The sequence below is a fragment of the Plecotus auritus genome (assembly GCF_963455305.1).
Source record: "Plecotus auritus genome assembly, chromosome: 6".
In the NCBI taxonomy this organism is placed as follows: Eukaryota; Metazoa; Chordata; class Mammalia; order Chiroptera; family Vespertilionidae; genus Plecotus; species Plecotus auritus.
Window position 1 is genome coordinate 150,986,071 of NC_137773.1, and position 19,937 is coordinate 151,006,007.

General features: G+C 40.2%; 1 protein-coding gene and 1 pseudogene across 3 annotated transcripts in view; one reads left to right on the top strand and one right to left on the bottom strand.

Annotated features, from left to right (window-relative positions):
- TMEM108 (transmembrane protein 108) overlaps nt 1-19,937 on the bottom strand; it is a 256,362-nt gene that overhangs the window by 196,805 nt on the left and 39,620 nt on the right. The window lies entirely within an intron of this gene.
- Nucleotides 5,098-6,740, top strand: LOC308250710 (COP9 signalosome complex subunit 2-like; annotated as a pseudogene). The gene is made up of 2 exons: nt 5,098-5,388; nt 5,714-6,740. The product of its transcript is annotated as a COP9 signalosome complex subunit 2-like (transcript).

Sequence of the window (19,937 nt, forward strand, 5' to 3'; positions counted from 1 at the left end):
ATTTTTTTTAGACCTTCACCTCTCTCAGTTGGAGGTCCCAGCCTCCTCCTCTGGGTTCTGACAGCACTGTGTGTATTCCTACAGTCTTTTCACATTGTGCATTTATTGTAAGTGAAATTCACCCCTACTGGGTTATAAGTTCCTTCAGGTCAGAATTTCCCATGACACTGTCTGCAGAATAGTCAATAAATGTTTAATTAACTGAACTAGCATGCCTTCAGAAATTCCTTTCCTCTTTAACAACCATCCACAGAGACCAGGAGGGCTTTATGTATACATTGTCCACGGGTACATATGATATAAGGTTGACTTTAGTTCTAGATGTCCAGGGCATCTTGAGGCCCATGGTAGAAAAATTAGTTTGGCACTTTTGAATATTTATTGGGTATCAAAACCTGAGGTCTTAGGATAATCCATGGTTTTTGAGGAACACATTCCTACCCAGTTGATCCCTCCACTTGCACAGGAGAGAAAGTCAAGGGAGGTTGGGGTAAAAATGCTACAGTCAGAATTCTAAAGATGTTACTACTCCCCTGCCCCCCAAGTTTCCTGGGTGTTCAAACATCACCAATCTAGGACCTGCGGTAAAGGGACATTGCAGATGGAATTAGTTACTTATTCGCCAACCTTAAGACAGAGATGATCTGGGTGAACCTAATGTAATCACGTGAACCTGAAAAGCAGAGGAGTCAGAGAGATGCATGGAAAAGGGGAGGCAGGAAGGTTGAGACAGAAGGGAGGTCAAAGAGATCAAAAATGTAAAGAGGATTCACCCCACCATTGCTGGCTCTGAAGGTGGAAGAAGGGATCCAAGAGCCAAGAAACGTGGGTGGTCTCTAGAAGCTGAGAACAAGACTTCCTCCCCCCAGGATGACAGCCAGCAAGAAAATAAGGCTCTCAAGCCTACAAAGACAAGAAACTGGATTCTGCCAACAACCAGGTAAACTTGAAGTGGACCTTCATTTCAGCCTTGTGACACACTCAGGGGTCAGCCAAGCTAATCCAACTTCTGAACTGTGAGATAATAAACTTGTGGTGCTTGAGCTGCTAATGTGGAGTGACTTGTTAATGCAGCAACAGAAAACTAACACAAAGAATAAGAGTTAAATGCAGTTGTGGGTTTGTGAGAAGGAAGTAGAGCTCTTCTCTTCCGATCTATACTCTGAGCCAAGCCCAGATGAATGGGGATAAGTCAACAGAGTCTCCAGGTAAATTCAGAAGCTCGGAAGGAAGCTCGGCATCCAGCAGGTTGAGTGAGCACGGGAGTGGATGGAGGCCACCCCACAGGTTCTGGGCTTTCCAGTAAGGTGCCAGAGAACACCAAGAATTTTCCCCAAATTATCAGAGAGGAAGCAGGTGGACCAGGCTCCACGGAACCAGAGGCACTTGCGGGATCTGGAGCTCAGGAGGCAGAAGGGAATGATAATTTTCACTTGTGCACTCAGCAGACTAGGAACCCTCCAACTGAGTGAAACAGTCACAGATGTCAGAATAGCACCTAGTCCCCTGAACCTCACCCTAAGGGAGAAAGAAAGTAGAAGGGAGAAGGAAAGAATCCTAAATCAACAGAGCATTTACTCAAACTACAGACTGAGGAAAAAAGCCTGGACATGCCTGAATTTATCACAAATTGGCAAGATTTCGTCTTCTGCCAATGCAGAAAAGGAGAGGTGAGAAAAGTTATAGACAAATAAAGCTCTATTTTGCATGCCAAGTCTGTGAATTATAACTACCAAACATAAATAACATTTACTGAGCAGTTATTATCTCCCAGGAGCCATACTTCATATGCATCCTATAATACTTATAATAACCCTCTGAAATTTGTATTGTCATTATTTCCAATTTACAGATAGAGAAATCAAGGCTAAGAGAAGTTAAGAAAATAGTCCAGACTATTAGAGCTGGCAAATGGTAGATTCCAGAATTCAACAGCTACCCACCTACCACTTCCTCTTTGAATTCTTTGCAATGAGTATGCAGCAGCGATGATACTATTTAAAAAAAGAATTTTTATGAATCCTTCTATTATTATACTATTTATAGGATCACTTTTATGAAAACTTTAGTTTCACAATAATTGCAATAGCAACTGCAATCACATATTGAAGGCATACTATGTGCCAGCCAGCTCTGTTTTTTATAGATCATTTAAAAATTATGACTTTCTCCATTTTATAGATGAGAAAAATGAGGACCTGACTTGTCTAAGAGCACAGAGTTAGAGACAGGGCCGAGGTTTGGGTGTGGTACATACAAGGCTCTTTTCATTGCTCACTACATCTAAGAACAAACTCTAGAGACAACTTAAATGTCCAAAAATAGGGAACAGGTAAATGATGGTCTATCTAAATAATGGATATTTCACATATGTGCATATGACAATGAAGAAATGTTTTTAATTGAGGTAATAAAAACAGTATTTCCATTTTGAAAATAAAAAGTTATATACACAACTGGGTATAGATGTCTAGATATAAGCACACATAAAGCTTGAAAGGCTATTCTCAGTGATTAATTTAACCATAATCATAACCATTGGTTAACAATGATATCTATGATGTAGAATTATAGGGTGTGTTTTTAAAATGTATTTTTATTGATTTCAGAGAGCAAAGGAGAGGGAGAGAGATATAGAAACATTAATGATAAAAGAGAATCATTCATCGGCTGCCTCCTGGATCAAGCCCTCAACCCGGCCATGTGCCCTGATCTGGAATCGAACCATGACCTCCTGGTTCATGGGTCGATGCTCAACTACTATAATAGCATGTGTTTGTTTGTTTTTAATTTTCTTTACAGTGCTCAACTACATTTTCTGGATTTTCTAAAATTAAGGTATCACTTTTCTAATCAGAAGAGTGTTAAGAAAAAAATTATGTCCAGGTTTCAGATTTGATAGTGGAATCTAAGTCCTAATGTTTATTTACATTTTAAAGAGTACTCTTTCAGGGGTACTGAATAAATACTAACTTTTCACTATTTTATTGATTTAGAGCAAGCATGTCAAATGCAAAGGCTAACATGGGCCAAATAAATGAGGCATGTGGCCTACGGGCTGCCAGTTGGACATGCATAATTTAGAGCATGTATCCTATTGGTAAAAATCTATTCAGGTTGAAGAATTCTTGTGTGTGTGTGTTTTTTTTTTCAATCCATCCTCACAAAACAGCCCTTCTCTGTCCCCCCACTTACTTGGTCTCCCATAGATTGAATCAAACTGAAACCAGAAGACTGAAGTAGGAAACCTAAAGCAAATGTCCCTACATTTGGCATCCCACTGCTAGTTCTTTATAAAGTCATGGAGGAGCTAACTGTACACATTATTGGATATGATGAGGCATAGCTCCCTTCACTAATGGAGAAGGTCCTAAAAAGTAACAGTAAACCACATGTCTGTCTTTCTAGATAATAACCTCAATGATGCCAAACTACAGATGAATTCCACAAAGAGGTCTAACATCCAGATAGCAGTAGAATAATAAAATAGGTAACAATACGTATGATAGATATTAATAAAACAATAGATCATTTGAAAGCAACCTCAGTGCCACCTGTATGCATATATGATTACTAGATAGACAGAAAGGCAAAGTGATGAGAACTGGACATGAAAAGATATTTTCATTTTGTAATTAGAATTTTATAATACATTTTTAAGGCTGTTTATAATTTACAAAGTGGCTTCATAGACTGTGGCACATTTGGCTCTTATGATGAAGATATCATGCCACTTCATAGGTTAAAAAACTCTATTATGTATACAGTGTTTTCAAATTTTATCTTTTAAAAGACCACCAATGTTATTTTTCTAATTCTTTCAAAATTGATAGATTGAGAGGTGGGAGGGTTACAAATATGCGGAGAGTCTGCAACTGAAAATCAACTCATAGGCCTGGTCAAAGCACCCAGGTTGGGTTATTATCAACAACTCCTTAGTACCTATACTTAGCCCTCAGAACCATTCTGGAATCACCACAGGAGGAACATTACAAAATTTACAAAGTGGTTATGTTTTCATTATCAGCAGTCCAACCTATTAGAAATCAGCTTCTTTTATTTTTTGTCTACTCCTTAAATCTCAAGTATATTTGGAATGCATTAACCACGGAACACTGTTAAAGTTTTTCTTTGAGTAAAAGACATTTAAATTGATTCTTTAAATACCAAACACTACAGATGCAGAGCTATTAACCTAGAGTGATTGCTTTTCTAAACACACTGCCTTCTGGAGACAGATCAAAGGTTGTATCTTGCTCCCACAATGACCCATGGTCATGGCCCCTCCATAACTTCAACAACATTGTTTGGAATAGCCAATTAAACCAAGCTTTAATTTTTACCCCCGTTATATACCATGTTTCTAACATGCAGCTGAACAAACACAGACAAATGGCATCTCTTCCACTGAGACACAGATATCTCCTCCTGGGGCCAATTGCACAAGATAAGTAGAATTTTTCCCTGGTTTCATAGCTGTCATATTTGCAAACCTCCTTTCTCTCATCACTAGTCATTTACTAGGTGTCAGTTCACTCGTGGTCTCTCCTACACACCAAGATATTTACAAACACTTGGTCTTCTAGAATCTGAGAAATACAATCCACAGAAAATGGCAGTGACTGAATTAAAGAAGAACAAATGGTCACAAACAAGCAGGCCTTGAGAATTTGCACTGCTCTTTACCAACTATCATCTGTTTTGACATATTATAAAAGATGGAGCATGGTGGTGGGTGAGGCAGAGCCATCAAAATTGTATGTTTGTATGAGGTGAGGCCATTTAGATATCATCTAAAGAGATAAGAAAGACTGTGCTGTTCACTAGTGGAGACATTCTAAGAGCCTTCCGCATCTCCTAGTCGCATTGAAAGATGCCACCTGCTGTATCCTTAACAGTAAAGGTAAGTCAACATGGCTTTGTGTACTCCAAGAAGATACTGTGGGAAAGGTTAGTAAGACTACATCTCCTTTGGGATAACCTCAGACAGTCTTCCTTCAGTGTACGGTAGCTTACAGATTCACAGCCAAGATGGCAAAAGCAGAAACACTGCAAATGAATAAAAAGAATATTCCCCCTGCCCGCTTCCTGGCCAAGATGTCACACATGGAAGACGATTTCATGTGTGATGAGGAGGAGAACTATGACCTGGAATACTCTGAAGGCAATAACTCCGAGCCAAATGTGGATTTGAAAAATCAGTACTGTAAATCCAAAGTGTTAAAAGAAAATAACCCACAAGCAGCGTTAAGCAGTTTCCAGAAGGTTTTGGAACGTGAAGGTGAAAAGGGGGAATGGAATTTAAAGAACTGAAACAAATGGTTAAGATTAATTTCAAGTTGACAAACTTTCCAGAAATGATGAACAGATATAAACAACTATTGACCTACTAGAGGCCTGGTGCACGAAATTCCTGCATGGGGGGGGGGGGGAAGGGGTGGTCCCTCAGCCTGGCCTGCACCCTCTTGCAATCCAGTACCACTGGCTCCTAACCACTCACCTGCCTGCCTGCCTGATCGCCCCTAACCACTCTGCCTGCCTGCCTGATCGCCCCTAACCACTCTGTCTGACTGCCTGATTGCCCCTAACCACTCTGTCTGCCTGCCTGATTGCCCCTAACTGCTTCTGCCTCGGCCCCCTGCTGCTGCGGCTTCATCTGGAAGGTAGTTCGGCTGTCTGGTCTAATTAGCATATTACGCTTTTATTATTATAGATATTCGAAGTGTAGTCACAAGAAATTATTCTGAAAAAATCCATTAATTCTATTTTTTATTATATTTCTACTTCTAAACAGATGGATTTAGTACAGGGATTCTATGAAACAACAATGGAAGCTTTAAAAGAAGCTAAGAATGATGGACTGTGGTTTAAGACAAACACAAAGCTTGGAAAATGGTATTTAGAACAGAAGAAATATGGAAAGCTTCAAAAATTTTATGCCAGTTACATCAATCCTGCCACACTGGTGATGGAGAAGATGACCTGAAGAAGGGTACACAGTTATTAGAAATATATGCTTTGGAAATTTAAATGTACACGCACAGAAAAATAATAAAAAAACGTAAAGCCCTTTATAAACAGTCACTTCACATCCAGTCTGCCGTCCCTTACCCACTGATCACAAGAGTCATTAGAGAACGTGGTGGCAATATGGACTTGAGGGAAGGTGAATTTGAAAGGCACACACTGTGTGGTGTGTTTTTTGAAGGCTTCAAGGATTATGATGAATTAGGAAGTCCAAGATGAACCACTTGCTTAAAATATTTGGTTCTAGGAAATATGCTAATGAAATGGGGAATAAATCAATTTGACTCACAGTAGGCCAAACCATACAAAACTGATCCAGAAATTCTCGAAATGACGAATTTAGTAAGTGCCATCAGAATAATGACATCACTGAATTTGAAAAGATTCTGAAAACAAATCACACAACATCATGGATGACCCTTTCATAAGGGAACACATTGAAGAGCTTTTGTGAAACACCGGAACACAAGTGCTCATAAAATCAAGCCTTACACAAGAATATATATTCCTCTTATTTCTAAGGAGTTAAACACAGATGTAGCTGATGTGAGAGCTTGCTAGTGCAGTGCATACTGGATAACCCTGCTCCTGGCTGAACCAATCAAGTCAACCAACTCCTCATTGGAAAAGGGTGTGCCCAATAAGCTGCACTTGATAAATGGACCAATCAACTAGATTCTCTCAACCAGGCTGTAGACAGTCAACTGGCTTAACAGAGAAAAAGCTTTTACAGGCATACTTAAGGCAACAGTGCAGAGAAGCAATTCTTAAATGAATTGGGAATGACAAAACTACTGTTGGTTGATGTGTCCTGAAAATTATTGGAGTATCACAGAAGTGCTTTTTTATTTTTTTTAAATCAATTGGTTTGTGTTGTGCTGCTGCATTTATCCCAAGAAAAACAGCTTTAATCTTTAGAAGAAAACCAAATGCCATGGATTTATGCTGTATTGACATCTTGCCCAAACATAGTAGTTTGTCACAGACAACATGACTAGAGAGAAAATTTTTTGTCATGATTCTAAGTACACTGATAGTCTATTGTTGGTTAAATTTAAAACATGTTTTATCTATAGAAATTCTCTCACAAATAACCTGCAATAACTTGAAACGCATACCCATTTGAACACTTCCTTTTCTCATGTACAAATTAAGATGTTTGCCACATTTTGAAAAATGTCAATTCTCAAAAAAAAAAAAAAGAGGAATATTTATAAGGGAACAAAATAGCAGCTGTCAGCTTTGCCACAATTAAGTGTTCTATGGAGAATTTCTGTTTGCATAATAAATTAAAAGTGCAATACATACAAATACAGAGGTTGAGAGACAGTCACCTGCAGAGTAGATGGAACCGCCTCCTGCCCTGACTACATGAGCCCATACATCCCATAAACCACTTCTAGTTCATTATCTGAAATGTACACCATTAAAGAGTCTACTATTAAAACATAAATTCCTTTCTGAGCAGCAACATATCAGACTATCAGTTATTAAAAACCTCTTCATTAATTAATCAGAAATTATCTATAAAGGGCCTAAGGGAATGATGGAAAAATCAGAATTATTCATTTATCAACATTTGCTGAGGGTCTACTACAAAACAGTATAGTACCAAATGGTGATGCAGTGATGAATTAATTCACTCATTAACATTCTCCCTCATTAGTTCATTCATTCATTCATTTATTCAACAGCTATACCAGGAATTGAAATAGAAATTCTGGCCTCAAGGGACTACAATCCAGTAGAAGAAAAATAATATTTGTATCTACAAGCAGAAATAAATATCATGAATTTTAAAAATGAGATATGTACTATGGAAGTTAGTAGATAGGAGAGATTAATGCTTCATGAGGGGATCAATATAGCTTCAAAGAGAAGGCATTTCACCTGAGTGTTGAAGGATGACTGGCACATGAACATGCCACGTGGGAGAGATGGCGGAGAAAATGGCATGAAACTGCTAACCTACTGCTGAAAGGGGCCAGCCAGCAGGAGGCAGCAGGAGGGTACTGAGTGCCAGCTGCTCGGGAGAGTGGAAGGAAGGGAAGTAAATGATGAGGTCTATAGAAAGGGGGGAGGGAATTCCGGAAACACACAGCATGTCTTGTTTTACCAACGTGCCTGGGGCCAACCCTGCATTTATTTATGTCTCAGGCCTTACTCTTCTGAAAGTATAATTGTGTGGGTCTTGTGGAGGTTCTCTAGCCAAAGCCCTCCTTTTACAGAGGGGTCTGATAAATTATCCAAGGTCACAGAGCTAATAAGCGGTTGATCTAAAACTATAACTGAGTTGCTCTGAAATGAATGAATCTATAGTATTATTTCTATTTGTACCAAGGGTTATCAACTTGGCCAGCAGTACGTGTGTGTGTGTGTGTGTGTGTGTGTGTGTGTTTAAAAGGTGGGAGGAGGAAGAGAGAATGATTGATTCTGAGGGTTCATCAGGAGGGGCATGGGTTATGAGAGGGTTAAGAAACACAGACCTGTGTGTTTTCACATCATGAGAGAAGTTTCTGCTGGAAACAAGGACTGAACTGAAAATCTGGGCTACAATATTTGCCATCTACACAATAGCTGATCTATGATACAACTCAAGCTTCTAAAACCTTCTTAGATACTCAGGCGCCTGCTTCGCACATCAACTCTCCTCACTGCTAGCACTCTTGTTGTAAGTGCAAATGACAGGTTCATGGATGGCCAAGAATTGACTTCTTAGCAGCATAAAAAGGAACCAGCATAAACGGAGTCACAAGCATCCACACTTGAGTTTTCAATGAATTGACAGCATCTCTATCACGGTCATATTTCAGTAAACAGGAAATGCCAGAAAAGACAAAAACCTCTGAAGCAAGTTGCATTGGGCCTTCTATCCATCTGTTCTGGGAAATTTCTGCCTCTATCAGAATTACGTTTCCTCCACCCAGTAAGTCATATTAATTTCACATAATCCCAGGCCACTTGGAGCAGAGTTGAGCAGAAACAATGTTTACCAATCATGGAATTAGAGAATGTTGGCAAGTGTTTTCGACATCTGATCTGACTTTATTTGCACAGAAGTAAAGTGACTTGGCCAAGCTAATACACATAATAAAGACGGAGAACCAGTCTCAGGTCTCCTGCCTCCAAACTTTGCCCACCCAGGGTTGAGGAGCAAGCTTTCTTGCTGTTTTCCTGGCCAAGCAGGGGAAGATTTTATTCCCTCACCAAGAATACAGTGACAGTCCCAGCGGCCCACCTCAAGTGAAACTCCATTCTAACCTTTCAAATCTTTGACTACAAATATAAAATATTAAAAGTGAGATTATCTTTTTCCTCCCAGGCCTACTGATATGACAGAGTAAATTTTTCAGATATGTCTAAGTGAACTTTGTTAGATACTTACTCAGCTTTGTGCTGCTTCTTTCTGGGTAATTCCCCTTTTCACTTTTAAATATTTAATGCTTCTATGAATGGATGTATTATAACAAAAATATAGCTTCAGTGAGTACTACAGAATTAGAAATGATGCGATTGTTTCCTCCTGACTACCCTCCCTACCATTTCAACAGTTATCAGAGCGGAGAGCCTCAGTCTGGTACCAAAGGAAAAGGCTGCAGTTTTCTCCCAACACATGCCTTGCAATTTTGAAACTGAAAGTACTGTTGAAGTCACCACACTTTATGGACTCAGTATTCTATTAGACAGGAACAGACCAGTTGGAACTGAGCAATAGAAGGTGGTACCAAGTAATGCATATTTTCAGAGAGACTCAAAACAAGCATGGCACATTCATGTTCTTATGATACCATGATGGTTTTTAAGATCTATTTAAACTTTTTAAAATTGATTTTAGAGAGTCAGAAAGGGAGAGGGAGAGGGAGAGAGCAAAAGGAGGGAGAGAGAAGGAGGGAGCGGGGAGGGAGGGAATCAAACTCACAACCTTTTGTTATACAGGACAACACTCCAACCAACTGAGCCACACTGGCCAGGGCACCTTGTCTCATCCTTACAATGAAACTTTGGAATTCCTTACAGAATCAATATGAAAATGGTAGTACTTTAACTTCTCAAGCTTATCTGGTAAAGTATAAAATAGCTTTATAATGGGTGGGAAATGACTTATTGATGCATACTGATGGCTTTGTCCCAAAGTCATTCTGCCCACAGCTGAGATGGAAAGGATTCAATGATACATGGACCTCAAATCCCTATGTACTGGACCCCAACAAAACAGTATCTATGTGATATTTCCTTTTAAAATTAAGTTGGGGAAACATTATCCTGAAGAATTGTTATATTTATCAAGCAATGAGGATTACATCACTGCCTTGAGAGTTCAGAAATGCTCATTGACAACCTTTTGCCTACCTCCAGGTGTTTTATGTGAAGGACTTTAGGGAAGTTCTTTATTTTGTTTTATTTTTTCCTTGGGAACGACTACAGATTCCAGGGTGAAAATCTACATGCTCTAAAAGCAATTACCTCTCTGAGTTAAAAAATGTTTCCTTTTGTAATTAGGCCCTTGCCCCAAGTTCTCTAGAGTTTTACTAACATGCCTGTAAGACCTTCTTTGAGCCCTACCCATGTTTTCTCATCTTTGCTGGTCTCATTTTAATCTGTGCTTATGCTCACCTGTAAAGTTGGCAGAGTAAGAACTTGCCTTTCAATTCCATTAGTTGAGCTTTTCATTTTTTGCGTAGTTGGGTTCAAGAATTCTACATATTCTGGGCCCTCCCTGGAGAAGAAACCTGAGTTCCCCAAGATATGTGATCAGTACTGGGGCCCCGCCAGCAGGCCAGGGGACCCCAAGGCAGGTGCTGGGCGTGGAGGCCACGGGGGCATAGGCTACCAAGGAGACAGAACTGAACCTCACATCACCCTGCTTGGCCCCGGAGGATGACTGGTTAGCCAGAGACGGGTAAGATTCCTCAGGGAAGAAACAACCTAAGACAGGCACAGTCGCAGAGGGGTCATCAGGAGAGAACTTGGGGGTCAACAGAGGTGGGCACAGACCCTCAACGCCCCCCCAACCTTGCAGGGGCCTGAACCCTCACCCCATCTCAGGGAGGTCTCCTGCCCCCATGGCTGCTTTGCTTCTCACGCCCAGCTCAGATCGGGACACAGGTGACAGACAGTGACTTGGCCCAGCTCAGATTGGGACCCAGGTAACAGACAGAGACTTGGCCGACAGCAGCTGCCCTATATCTAAATCCAGCCTAGCACCAGGAATGCTCGGGGCCTACTCAAGAATGCAAATAATCCTTTCCACTAATATTTACAGGGTAAACTAAGATTGTTGGTAGAGTATTAAATATGACAGTAAAATAATAATCAAGTTTTCAGATTAATTTAAATAGGCTAATTGAAATAAGTGAATATTCAAGAAAATTTAATTGTACTGGACAAAAAGCTGTTCCTAAAGTAGTAACTAAAATTTCTATTGGTAGTTCATCTCATGGTAAAATTCCTGAACATGCAATGAACCTAAAGCAGTCATATTTTTGTGCAAAAAATTAAAATTTAAAGTTATCAAGACTGCATTATAAAATTTACAAAAGCCTTCATTAATCAAAAAAAAAAGGGGGATAGTAGGGTAATATCATGTGAGGAAAAATATCCTATAAGTAAATTACATCTAGAAAATTTTTACTTTACAAAATTAATTTTCATTTGTAATGCTAACAGCAAGATACCCATGAAAAACACACATGGTGTCTAAATAAGACAAAGGAAAATCGTTTGGGCAAAAATAAAAAGGATCCCAAATCAATTATATAGAAAAGATTCCTTTATTAACTTTTGGCCGAGAATATGTTTGTATATTTTCAGAAACAACTCCAAGACCATGTGGATTCCTGCAACAGAGAGGAATTGACAGGTCTGCTCCAACCACAAAGACAAGAGGAGAAACAGTCCAGAGATGGAAGACGCTGATGACGCCTGGCCACGCTAGCAGTCAGCAGCTGTGCGATGCAGCAGCTTGCCTAGGACCAAACCAGAGAGGTTCGGACCTGCATAGCCACCGTGTGCCCACCATCCAGATATCATTGCTGACATGTACACTTAAGGAACTGTTTGACATTGAAACGGGGTCTCAGAACTGTTGGACATTGAAATTGGAACTCAAACATTTTTTGTTAATATATGTTTATTTCTAGTCTGCAGAGGCAAGATTTTTTAAAGGAAAGAAATGGGGAAAAATAGATACACAGGCAAAGAAGCACTGAACAGACTATCAAACTACAGCGGGAAGGCAGGGGAGGGTCGGAAGGGGGCTGTTAGAGATCAACCGAAGGACTTGTACGCAGACATATAAGCATAACCAATGGATACAAGACACTGGGGGGAGGGGGCAGGTAAAGGCATGTACTGGGAGGTAGGGGAGGCCGGGGGAGGTCAATGGGGAAAAAAAAAGGAGACATATGTACTACTATTTGTAATACTTCAAACAATAAAAAAAATTAAATAAAATTAAAAAAAAAGAATTCTACATATTGAACACATGCTAATCTGACATTTGATTGAACTTGGGATGTTTACCAAATGCTGGAATACAGACAGCCAACAAACCTGTTTTCAGTCTAGTCAACTTAGTCAGACTATTTTCAGCAGGTCAACTTATGAATGAATAAGATTTCCAACCAGGACATTAGCATTTTTTCCTAAGAACTAGGAAATGAGAGCTAGCTTGCACCTCTGAACCACACTATCTGGTACAAATCCAGGATTAGAGAAATTAGATATTCATTAAGCCAGCCTCCCTGCACCTCCTGAACCACTTCTCTCCTCTCCTTACTTGTCAAGTTCACTGCCTACTCAGTCATTATACATATGAAGTGACAACCTACATTAGTGTCACCAAACTTACCTGACTGTAGAGCACCATAGCTGTACATGAAGCACATTCAGATTAATGTGAACAAAAGAAAGCTATCCACAATGAATTACAGCAAAAATATAATACTAATATGCATTTTTCTTTAAAAGAAAAACAAATCTTTTTTAATATATTTTATTAATTTTTTTACAGAGAGGAAGGGAGAGGGATAGAGAGTTAGAAACATCGATGAGAGAGAAACATCCATCAGCTGCCTCCTGCACACCCTCCACTGGGGTTGTGCCCGCAACCAAGGTACATGCCCTTGATTGGAATCGAACCCAGGACCCTTCAGTCCGCAGGCCGATGCTCTGTCCACTGAGCCAAACCAGTCAGGGCAAAAAAAACCCACCAATTTTTTAAAATAAAGATTCAAAATATAATAATTTAAAATTATAGGAAAGGTATTGAAAATAAACTGGCAAATTGACTAGACAACTGACATCATTACGATGGTGACCAGGGCTGTACACATTAGATGGCTGCACATGGCATTTGTGGCCACGGCACAGCCAATCTTCATGTCAGAGTAAGCTTCCCTCACTGATCCTATAGCAATGTCAAGGGCTGTCATTTAAGACCGTTGCTTCATGATTCTTGATATCAATCTGGTAAGCTCCTATTAAAATGTCTATTATCAATCAAAAATGTCCTTTAAAAAAAACAGTTAATGTCAATATTTATTCCAATGCAAATATTCAAACAAAGTGTAAATGTACCACTTGGCACCATGAATCATGCAAAATTTCTTCTTTGTGTGATTAACTGCTAACATGGATTCATAAAAATGAATTGGAATCAATTAAGAGGGAAACATACAGTAGCTCAAGCTTTGCTATTAAAAAAAAAGGTTTGCTGTAAAACAGTATGCCATGTTATGCCCGGCAACAGCCTTATACATCTGGTGTTCAACACATCTCGTGATTGCATCATTATATCTTGTGCTTGACTTAACCTCATGTTGTTTTTTTTTTTTTTTAATATATTTTATTGATATTTTACAGAGAGGAAGTGAGAGGGATAGAGAGCTAGAAACATCGATGAGAGAGAAACATCGATCAGCTGCCTCCTGCACACCCCCAACTGGGGATGTGCCCGCAACCAAGGTACATGCCCTTGACCGGAATCGAACCCGGGACCCTTCAGTCCACAGCCCGACGCTCTATCCGCTGAGCCAAACCGGTTTCGGCTAACCTCATGTTGTTTTATACAGTAACATGCAGTACAGGTTTGTAGCCTAAGAGCAATAGGATATACCATATGGCCTAGGTGTGTAGTAGGTTATATCATGTAGGTTTGTGTAAGCACAAGGATGAAATCACCTAACAGCGTTCTCAGGACATATTCCCATTGTTAAGTGGCACGTGACTGTAGTTTTCAAAGGCACCAGATAGTTGGACCTTGACTCTAATGACACAATTAGCAATGACCTCAGCTGCTAAATGAAGGCTTGGCAAAACAAATGGCAAACCCAAGGCTCTTCTCTGACCACCACCACACATGGTAGATGGATGACAACACTAAGTGCTCAGATGTCAAGAAACCTGACCATGGTCCTTACTCTCAAGATATCCGCTGTCTTGTTAGAGAGACAAGGCCAACGCAAGCTAACCACAATGCCAGGGAATCCAAGGAGAGTGCAAGGGGGTGCACAGTGTGGGCCTGGCACAACCAGTCTTAATGACAGAAGCTTTCCTCATCTGGGAGCAGGTCAAGGAAATAAACAGCAGAGTTACAGCCTGAGACTATGAAGAGGGAGGAGCCCAGAGAAGAGGGAGGACAGGGTGAATCAGGTAGGAGTGTAGACTACTGCTGCTGACGGGCACTGAGTGAGAGTTAAGCAGAACCAAGGTCCTCAAGTTCAATGTTTCTCCTCAGGGATTCCTGACATTCTGAATTTACTTTTACAAGTGGGAGTTTAAGATTTCTGGGGTAAGTAGAAGGATTTCTCAATATCTGCTTTTTCCCAAGCCATTTTTGTGATTTGAAAAATGCAAAGCAGGCCGGTCTTTCCATAGCTGTGGAAGTGGGATGTGGGATTGCGTGGCTAATCCATAGTAATGCCGAAACCCTATAGTCCTGGTCAAAGAGCCCTCCCTTTTGCTAACAAGGTCTTTGCTGGATTTGAGCTAACTTAATTTACCTAAAGGAAATGCCATCTCTCCTTCCCATGTCTGACCTCTGGCCATCAGTACAAGACAGTACCTCACCCAAAGGAGGAAGACAAGACCTGTTTCACATGTTTAAAAGAATGCTCATCCTACGATAGTTCATTAAACTGTAATTATTTATGCAGTTTTTATAGTTGTATTATATGTAACAATAAGACTGTTTAGAGAAATGAGGCAGATACATATCCTGCAGGTATAAGTAAACATGATACAAAGTAGAAGGAATTCAACAACTACTGAACCTTTGCTGTGCTCAGGTCCTGGACTTATACGGTGTAAAATTTGTTATTTAATCCTCACCGCCAACTTTAAAGGATGGTTTGGCTTCACTTTACAGATGAAAAAAGAAAACTCAAATGCTCCAGAGATTAAATAGGAAGAAAGAAAATATGACATCAGCATATCTGGCTCTGAAGAAAGATGCTTTTAATTCTAGCCAATGCTGGAGAGGGCAGAGGGGCTCAAGGGAACAGGCAGAACTTCAAACACAGGGAACAGAGAAGGACACGGAGGGCAGCAAGCATTTGGGCACACCATGCTTTTCACCACTCTCTGGACAGGATCACTATCCAAGAATTCTATTTCTTTTCATGTGACATTGCCTTAGAAAGCAATTATCAGAGTGTTCTTTTATTCTTTCTTCTCTCTTTTAAAAATGTGGCTCAGCAAAGAGAGAATGAATGGGCCCTAGCTGGTCTGGCTCAGTGGACAGAGCGTCGGACTGCGGATTGAAAGGTCCCAGGTTAGATCCCAGGCACACCTGGGTTGTGGGCTCAATCCCCAGGGGTGGGTGTGTATGTGTGTGTGCAGGAGGCAGCAACCAATGATTCTCTCTCATCATTGATGTTTCTGTCTCTCTCTCCCTCTCCCTTCCTCTCTGAAATCAATAAAAATATATTTAAAAAAAATAAATGAATGGAAGAATTAAAAAAAAAAACATAAAGTTAGTAAAAAAAAATGGAAACCCTTGATTTAGAAAACTTATAAATTCCATTTCCAAAATAAGGGTCCACTCTAAAGATATTGCTCATGAAAGCTGAAATACTTTTATTTTTTATCACAAACGGCACACTAATCTAACTAATGGCCATCAAAATCTTTCAAGGAGTTCTAAAATCCACATAATCTAAGCCACTCCTGTTCTTCCACAACAAAGTTAAAATTTTACCCCCCAAAATCTAGCAAAATATAACATAACTTCTTAGTGGGACATTGTATTATCATAAGAAAAGACTCAAAGGTTAATAGAGTTATGGCAAAAAGACACAGGAACCAGATTAAAGAGGTTTCCAGTGGCGAAACTTGGTCAAACAGTAATTACTGTAATGGACTGTAAAATAGCAAATATATAAAAACGCATACGTATACAGTTAACATTCATTAAAAAATAAAAAGGGAATAGGGAAAGCCTTAAAACTCAATCATATTCCCACCTTCTACTGCAGCCTCTGATCTGAGACCCAGTGATGGGTTTCAGTTTCCTTTCATTTTGAACCTTTGCTTTGTATAGCCCTTTCCATTAAAACCATAAAATAAAGTGAATAAGCGCCACAGTGAGCAATGCCTTTGGTGGTAGAGAAAGGAATTATCCTTCAGGCATCAATCACTTTTTGAAGCCATAAGGTAGAGGAAATGCAACAAAGGAATGAAAACAATTTGTATGTAGTTTCACATAAGGAGGCAGGAGAATCTTTCCTCAAGTCTACACTGACTTTGCATGTCTTAAGCAGTTGTATTCTCTAAATGTTTGCAAGTTTAGTAATTTCAGTTACAAACAAACCAAAAAAAAAAAAGCAAGCTATACTTCTGGAAGGAAGCAATAGTAAAAGAAATGTCAATCATAACAAAAGCTGAAAGGTAGAGAACTGATATCATGAGGCCTCCTGAAGTGCCCTGGCAATGGAGACAGCTGCTGATAGAACTGACACTCACCAGGCCCACGTCAAGGCTGTGGAACAGGTCTCAGTCCTGCCACCCACTAGCTATGAATCCTGGAAAAGCCCCTTTACCCCTTTCTCGATGGCTTCCTTAACAAAGGAGTTGGTTTCCATGACCTTCACTCCCACTCCATGATCCCCTGAGTGCCTGAATGTCTATCTCCTGTGCTGTGTGTCCTTGGGTGAATAAACTCCCCTGGGCCTCAGTCTTCTCCTGGGTAAAATGGAGATGTTAATAGTTTCCTGTACCTAACTTGGTTGCTGTGAGAAGTAATGAAATAATATATGTGAAAGTGCTTGGAACAGGGCCCGGCACGTAGTAAGCATGCCGAAAATGTTAGCTATTGTTGGCATAGTAATAAAAATTGCAATTATTGTTTCTTCCATCATCCATCCAAAAGCTTATCCAAAAGCTAATAATGCTTCAAAGACCAGCTCTGATGCCTTCATCATTCTGGCAGGAATTGCCATCATCTGCCGCCCTTGTTTTCCTATGACACTGTGTCTTTTGATAGCTCCTGGTGTCTATACCATTTTAGGATGAGATAACCTCACAGCTTCCTGAGCCAAGTCATGATGTAAGGCCATTCCTCTCTGGAGTGGGGAGGAATGGGAAGAGTGGCTGGAATATGTCTAACAGACTCATTTTTTTTTTCAGTGAGAGTAAAAGGAGTCTAACCAAAGGGAAACCAAGCATTGGAAGAAAAACCAGTTGACCAGAGAGCCTAGCATTCATGACTCGCATAGGCAAGTCTGGTTAGAAGGTTGGTAGAATGTAGACAAAGGATGAGGTGTTCATGTGGTTCATGATACTGTTCTCTTTAGTTTTTATCAGAGGAAAATCCCTAAGAAATTTTTTAATCTATGAAATTTTTTAAATCTAATGGTTGAAAATAAACTCTTACCCTCCATGATACTGGGGAATGCATTGCGCAGTTGACCGAAAGCTTCCTGGCTGAAGAATAACCCCCTGGATGCCCTTTCTCTGCTCCCTATAACCAGGCCAAGAGCTTCATCTTCCATCTTCCATTTTATTTATCTAGGAAGGTCTTAGCCATGAACACAAAAGGAATGTCAAGTTTTCAGAATTAATTACTATATGCCCCCTTTAACATTACCTCAGGAATAGCCCCTATGGAAGGAGAGAAGGAAAAGCAATAGAGTCAAGGTGTAAAAAAACCCTACTGTCCTATCCCTTTGAAAGTCCCTTGGCAAACTGCAGATGTGTAATTTTTAAAAATTGCATATTCCTTTATAACAAACCCAGAAATACTGACTTTGAAGTGCCCTGTGGGTTACAGCTATCTAAAAATAAAACATTACTTCAGGGACATTGAAAAGAAATACAAATTGGCCAAAGAATGTGACAAGGAGAATTAAACAAAACAAAGAAAACAAAGAACTATGGAATACACTTCTCTCAAAGACATTCCTTATTAGTCCTGTCTCATAATTGCATAGGTCTGGGGAACAGTAGGGTTCTTTTCAAGCCAGGAGGAGAAGGTAAATAACCTCTGAAGGTTGGATAAGGGGAGAAACACCTAAAAAAGAACAAAATTACTCACCTACGGGCCTGTTCCAGTTTAATAGCCCATGTGGCACACATCAACGACTCTCTCCTCTCTCTAGCAAACCCATTGTGGCCCTCGAGTCAAAAGTTTGCCCACTAGACGATCCAGTCATTCAACAGACTCACTGAGCTCTCCACACGTGTGAGAAGCTCCAGCACCCTCACATGTGCCATCACAGAGGCACATCCAGGGTATGAAGGCCTCACAGAGGAAACAGCCACCGGGCTGAGGGGTGGAGCAGGGCATTAGAAAAGGCCTTCCCAGGAAAAGCCTGTGAGAGGCAAAACAGCCTGGTGGTTGAGAGCACGGGCCCAGGGCTAGACTGCCTAGATTCAAATCCACTGGCTCTCCGACCTTGATCCAGTTATTTAACCTCTCTCTGCCTCACTTTTCACACTGTAAAACTGGTAAGAGGTACAGCTGACCCTTGAACTGCACAGGTCCACTTACATGCGGACTGTTTTCCATCAACACTATAATGTATTCCATGTTGGTATTGGCTTCTGGAGGAATTGACTAACATGAAAGCGGAAAGATACAGTGCTGAAGCATGAAACAGGAGTCACAGCCTTCAGTATGATGCTAAGAAATTTGACTTTTATTCTGGAGGTGGTAAGGAAGTACTGAGCTATAGGAAAGAGATGATATATCTATGCCCCATAAACACCAGTGTGGAGAACGGACTGATAGACCAGCACAATCATCTTCCAGTGAAACATCCAGGTGAGAAATGGTGAGGGGATGGGTGAAGGCATGAGCAGTGACAAAGCCTAACCACTTGTGCCAACCATATGCCCAAGAACTGCCACCATCGCCACTTTACAGCTGAGGAAATGGGTGCAGGGCGAAGCAGAGAAGCCACCCAAGTCACCCAAGCCCCTTTCACCAGACCACTCTGCCTCCCAGATTAAGGAACCCAGAGAAACTTTACGGAGCTAAAGAGGAACATGGTGAGTTATTTCATGTATGATGAAACCTCACTTGAAGTCTGCCTGGATAAAAAACATACATTCTCATAACCATTAGGTGTTAGTATTTTTACAAAATTTGAGAAAATATCTACATATTATGTATAGAGATGACAGTGCTTCACTGTCAATGACAATACTGAACTGTACTGGATTTTCTCTGTATAGACCTTTCTGAACCACCATATAGCACTGAGTGTCTACTATTTCTAGCTTCCAAGTGTAAAAAAAAAAATCACTATATGGAATCTGTCCCTAAGGATCTTAAAATCCAATGAGGAACAGATGTACATAGGAATAACCAAATATGTGGTCATAGGAGATATGAACAAAGAGCTACAGGAAGATACATAAGACCTTATTTTGACTAGAGCTTTGGGAAGGATTATAGGTCAAAAGTGTTT